The sequence below is a fragment of the Cavia porcellus genome, unplaced genomic scaffold (assembly GCF_034190915.1).
Source record: "Cavia porcellus strain 051 isolate PalLab524CR breed Dunkin Hartley unplaced genomic scaffold, mCavPor4.1 scaffold_1, whole genome shotgun sequence".
In the NCBI taxonomy this organism is placed as follows: Eukaryota; Metazoa; Chordata; class Mammalia; order Rodentia; family Caviidae; genus Cavia; species Cavia porcellus.
The window spans coordinates 35,551,386-35,557,643 of NW_026947484.1; the positions used below are offsets into that span (position 1 = coordinate 35,551,386).

The 6,258-nt window shown below is 47.6% G+C and overlaps 1 pseudogene; it reads left to right on the top strand.

Annotated features, from left to right (window-relative positions):
• LOC100733799 (telomerase protein component 1-like) overlaps window positions 1-6,023 on the top strand; it is a 29,681-nt pseudogene extending 23,658 nt beyond the window's left edge.
• Window positions 6,024-6,258: the final 235 nt, after the last annotated feature.

Genomic DNA, 6,258 nt, shown 5'->3' on the forward strand with positions numbered 1-6,258 from the left:
GTTTGTACTCTTCTTAGCTCTGAGGGTGTTTTGCCTTTTATCTGGATTTGTTGACTGACACAATGCGGTTTACAAGTACTTTTGTGACTATTCCACACTCACTGAGTAAGAGGCAGAGTGTTTTAAGTCTTTTCTAGGGATGCACACAGCCCCTCTACAACCATACCAGATGGGTAGCTTGTCATTTTCTTCCTTAATAGTTGAGAAAGAAACTCAAGGCTCAGGGACATGAATCTGCCAAGATCACCAAGTGATCAGCATGGCAGCTAGGATTCAGCCCCAGGAGAGGCCCTGCTCCTCCTCGGAAGGTTCCTGTCCTGCATGTGGCATTACGCACCTAGCAAAACATTGGAGGGGTGCCCAGAGCCCTGTTCCTGTCCCTTCTGACTGCAGATCTCCTGCTCCTGTGATGGCTTTGTGGGCTGTGGAACCCTGAGTCAGGACAGCAGCTTGGTCATTTTCTGGGTCATCAGAGTGTTGTGAACACTGCGGTAGCTACAGTGAGAAAACAGGGGGAAGGTCACTGGGGGAGTCTGATGATTACAAGGTCTTTGGGATCTGTGTGCATTGCATGTATACTCCCAAAGGCAAAAGGTGGGGTAGAATGACATGTTTGGTCCTCAATTATGGTGGAGGGGTTAAGGGTTGATGTGGGAGACAGGTAGAGCATCTTAGTATCAGGACCCCGGGGCAGGATTTCGGTCCTGAGCCACACACATCCATTGTACCTGAGTCCTCCTCCCTCTTTGATGTCTTCCAAATCCCAGATGCTTGCCCTCCCCTCTGGTTCCCAAGTATATTCTGATCTTGTGCTCTGGGGACAGGAAAAGCACATGGTGTCTGTGGGTCGGGATGGGAACTTGAAAGTGTGGATCCATGGAGATATGGAGCTGGCCAGCATCCCTGCCCACTCAGGACCCATCAGCCAGTGTGCAGCTGGCCTGGAGCCCCACCCAGGTGGAGAAGTGTCAGCCACCTCCTCTTCTCCGTGGCCTCTTCTCTGTGCCTTGCTTTTTTGTTCCTCCTGACTCTGTCTCCTTGTCTTATCAGCTGCACAACCTGGCTCAGAGCTCCTAGTGGTGACTGTTGGACTGGATGGGGCCACACAGCTGTGGCATCCACTCTTGGTGAGTGTCCTGTAAGCACAGCAGCTGGGGGAGGTGGGGAGGTATGAGTGGCAATGTCCTTGGGGGCACTGTCCAGCAGTGCAATAGTTCTGGACATGGCAGACATACATCCTTCTGGGACATGGTGGTCCAGTGAGTGCAGCTGCTGTCTGCCAGAGCTCAGGCCTTCAGCTGACTGCCTCCGAGCAAGGTTCAGTGCGGCTCTGCCAGGTGCCTAAGGAAGCAGGTAAGTGAGGCCCGGAAAGACAGGCGCAAAAGAGGATTGTATTGCTGAGGCAAAGAACCAGGCAACCTTAGGGTATCATAGCATGTGCCCAGGTCCTAAGGATCACTTCCTTTCTTCCCCAGATGACACCAACATACCTAGGAGTTATGCAACTGTCACCGCTGTGGCCTGGGCACCAGATGGTTCTGTGGCCGTGCCTGGAAATCAGGCTGGGGAATTAACCCTGTGGCAGGAAGCCAAGGCTGTGGTCCCAGCACAGGTGACTTGGGGCAGCCTCCTCCGTCCGTGTGAGGTCTGCCCTGGCCATGTGTGTGATGCTGCTTACTGTGTGTGTTTGGAGGGAAGCTTAGCCTGGCTCCTCAGATGAACTGAAGTGAACCTGTTTCACTCACCAGGCTCCAGGCTGAGTCAGTGCCCTGCTCTGGTTCTCAGCAGACACCTTCTTTGTTCTCAGTGACGATGAAAAGATCAGCGAGTGGTGAGTGGATGGGTTCAGTGGCAGATGGGTTCAACTTCCAGAAGATTCAGGTGAAACAAGGAAGCTGGGGGAAGGAGATAGCAAGGCAGGTTCCTTTCACCTGGGGCTTTCAGCAGATCGCTGCCTGTTTGCTTCTGAACAGGTCAAGGGGATGCTAGGTGTTGAGCAGGAAAAGTTTTCTGTTCCTGGCCATGTCACTAGCTGACAGGAAATGAACAGCAGTCACTGTCTTGCATGTTGTAATCTTCAAAATGGTTGCTCAGATTACAAGATACAGACATGCAAAAGAGATTAAACAATATAAGCAATCACAGTTTCTGTACCTGAACTAATAGAATCAATAGCAGAATTTCCTTTGCTTTGTTATTTTTTATTTTGAGACAGGATCTCACCAAGTTTCACTTTGCCCAGGCTGGACTCACACTTAAAGGTTTTCCTGCCTCAGCTTCCTAGAGGGCTAAAATTATAGGCATATAGCAACACACTCAGCCAACTTTAGATTTTTAAGTAAAGAAGATTGCTGTAGCTTAAGAGCCTGCAGAATATGGGAAATTGTAGGACAGAGTTGATATTTGAGGCTGGGCACAAGAATGAATAGGAGTTTGGTAAACCAGTGACTTAAGGGGTTGGTCTTTCATGAAAAAGAAGCATTGGTGAAAGATGAGGAGGATGAACCCGTGTTGTGACTTTGTGGTACAGCAAGACCTTGGGTTTCCTGAAGTAGTAAGGGAAATTGAAAAGCAGGGAAGGGGATTACGTTGTAAAGATAAAGTGAGGCCACGCTGTAGAGGGCACTGTACAAAGACTTTAATAGAAAGATGCACGCATACATAATCCCACTACTGTGGAGACTGAGGCAGAAAGATCAACAAGAGTTTGAGAATACCTTAAACTATATAGTGAATTCCAGTGACCATGTCTCAAAAAACAAAAAGAAAAACAACAACAACAAACAAATAAAGAGGAAAGAAGAAAAAAAAATTTGGCAAATTTAAAAATGATTTTTTTCTCGATTGCTTTTTTCTCATTTGTTTATTTATTTAGTTTGGTGCTGGGATCAAACCCATGGCCTCACACATGATAATAAGCATGCAGTCTGCCCCTGAACAACACTGCCAGATTCTAATGATCAGAACTTTGGTGAGAGAAGCTGGAGCATGTCTATAATGGCAGGCCTCAGGAGGATGAGGCAGGAGCATCTCCGTGAGTGTGAGGCTAGTGTAGGCTACATAGCAAGACCCTGTGTCAAAAAAAAGAAGTAAATAAAATAAAAACTTAAAAAAAAGGAACTTGAGAGTGAGAGAAAACTCTGGTGTATAGAGAACCCTTATCACGGTCCAGGAAGGTTTATGTGTAATGCCAAGAAGTTAATAGAATTCTAGTGAGGTAATTTTAATCTATCACTTCCGGTGTAACCCAAGGCAACAATTAAGACACCAAGACATATACAGTTATGGAGAGCCTATGGGTCCTAAGTCCAGCCAAAGTGGTGGTTCACAGGAACAATGTAACACCTTCTCCAGCTGAGCAGTTTCACCTGAATCTTCTGGAAGTTGAATCCATCTGCCACTCGAACCCATCCACTCAGAGCCCAACTCAGGTTTTGCTAATTCTCTAAGAGGGGAGTGGCTTGGAGGTGAGTGATAGTGAGTGTGCCAAGAAATACGCCACTGCCATGACTATGGTGAGCTGGGCTAGGTAGGAGGTCTAAGATCACTTCAGCAATGTAGAGAGGGCAAGAAATACAGAGAGGGTAATCTGCATAACACAACTGAACTAGTATCTAATAAAATGGGGTGAGTGCTTCTGTTCTGATGCACAATCTGTTTTACCCTGGGACATCACAGCCTCTTTCTTGAGGCTTGGTCCCAGCTGACAGCATGGAGCAAGGCCCTCCTTCCCACCTGGTTCAACCGCATCTTTGGTGGGGTCCCTGGGTGGAGTAACACTGCCCTGTCTCTTTGACCTGTCTTCAGAGATTGCATATCAGCTCCTCAGCAAGCCAATCACATTGCTTAAAGCCAATTGAAGGGACAAAGAAATAGCCTGGTCAGCTCCGTACCTATCAATACGTGGACACAGGGCCTAGTTTACCCAAAATGGAGACATCTGCCTTTCTTCAAGGAGAATCGAGGACAGTCATCTGGGTGGTTCCTGTAAGAGTATTCTGGTGCAACAGAAAAGCAAAAGTACAAAATGAACAGGTTTATTGAGTTGAGGACATGGAAAGGAGCACACAACCCATGGTGGCTGGGCTGTCTCTTTCGACCAGATACAGAGAGGCAGAGGGTTATATGACCTCTGATTGAAGTGGAATATGGGGCAGACATTGATGATGTGTGAGGAACCAATCGGAATTCTCTGTGCGTGCAAACAGGAAGGGGAGCTGCAATTAAGGCTGAGGAAGAAGCAGGAAGTGGTAGGCATTCCCGCTTTGGCCTTCCGCCACATTAGACCACCACCATAACTGTACAGTAATTTATACTAGGACAAGAACCTTTCAGTTCCCCACACTGATGGGTGTATACACACTAGAAGGATAGTGTGGGAGGCCACTAAGCTACACTTCCCTGGGAGATGAAGCCCCCTGCCTCCATCTTTCCCCGAGCTTTTTTTTAACCCTGTCCCCTGAGATGTGCAGAGCTGGTCATATTGAAATAGATGGTCCCTTAATTGGCCAGAAAAATGTGATCAAGCCCAGCCTGTGGACCAGTGAGTCTCAGTATAGCAAAGTGGTTACTGCGAATCGACCCCCTGCTGATAGATGGAATGGAGGCTCCAGAAGGAGTCTATGAGAGTGCAGGGCTACGGGATGAGATGGTATCTCTGCTGTGCCCACGGAACTCAAAAAGCTTCCTGGCATTAAAGGTGCCAGTCCTGCAGACATCAGAGTATCCATTGCATAGCTAACTGGGCAGCCTCTGTGCTTGGTGCAAGAGTGCTCTGTCTCCTTATAGCCACGCCTGCAAGGTTTCTCTTCCCCTGTACTCTGCCATGATCTCCAACCCCCTCCCTGATTGGTATCAGTAAAAACCTTGGGCACTCAGACTCTCAGCGCTTTGTTCCACCTAGAGCACTGGGTCATTCCAGAGCCCCTTTCATTTGCCAGATCTCCCTGCCATTTTTCATCTCTGTGCCATGTAGTCACTGAAACCTCTACAAGACCTTTCTCACAGTGCCAGTTATCAGGGACCCAAGCAGCGGGTTCCACTCTCCTGCCTAGGTTACAGCATACATTGAAAATGGAAAAAAGAGCAAGAGACAAAGTAGAGGGGTGCATAGCAGGGACTTGGGACAACCAGTTGCTTTCTAGGAACCAAAGGCCCTGCATCTCCAGCTAGCTACCATTTTTAGGAGCCACAGTAGGGGAAATGGAGTGGGAGATTTTCTGGGAACAGCACAGAGATAGTGGGCAATGGGCAAGTTTAACATCACAAAGGCAACAAGCCAAGATCCATCCCCACCCACACCTGGGTGTTAATTCGTTGACCTAGAGGACAGTGATTTCCTCATTCCCAAACTAGCCCACAAGACGGGCAGGGCAAGGAGGGCCCAGCATGGATACTATGTCAGTGTTCAGTTCCTCGTCCCCAGCAGGCTAGTAGTTGTGACCAAAGGCTGGGAGACTTTTCACAGCTGGTGCTGTAGAGCAGGGAAGGCACAGCACAGGCCTGAGTTGGGCAGTAGAAATGGGAGGAAGGACACTGATGTATGATTGTGTTGCAGGTAGAATCCACAGAGCTTATTGATCAGCTAGAGTCAGGAATGGAAGGAAAAGATAAGGACGTTATTTGTTCCTAATTTGAGCAAGGAAGGGGAATGGATGGTGAATATTAATATCGATGAAAAGAAAATAGGGGCTGGTCTAGCAGGTTCAGGGCCCAGGGTTTGATCCGTGGCACCATCAAAACAGGAAAAAATGAACAGGTTATGTAGGAAGGCAGAGCATTTTGCTTTGTATATCACATGTGAGGGATGCATGGGGAGCTATGGAGTCCGAGGGAGGTTGGCTAAAGATCTTTCTTCATCTATTGTTTTGAGCTATAGCCTTCACCTGAACCAAGTTCTGCAGGAAGTTGGGGTCCTGACAAGTCTGGAACTGGCTGCCAATGGTCTTTCTCTCATCTTGGTCAATACGGATTTGAAAATACTACAAATGACACTCAGGAATGCTCTGTGTGTAATCACGTAAGATCCACAACACTTATTCCACCTGAGCTAAAAAAGGAAAGCAGAGGTTTAGTGGTTACCTGAATTTAACTTAGAAGAAACACCGGAATCTTAAACAGAGGTGATCTGAGTCAGCCTCTCACTTTCTTATAAAGTTTGGAGTTCATCCTACAGTATTGAGTATGGTGTTTCCTACCTGAATGCAGATGGTCCTGCATACTTTTTTTCTTGGTAATTCCTAGTGAGGTATGTGTTGC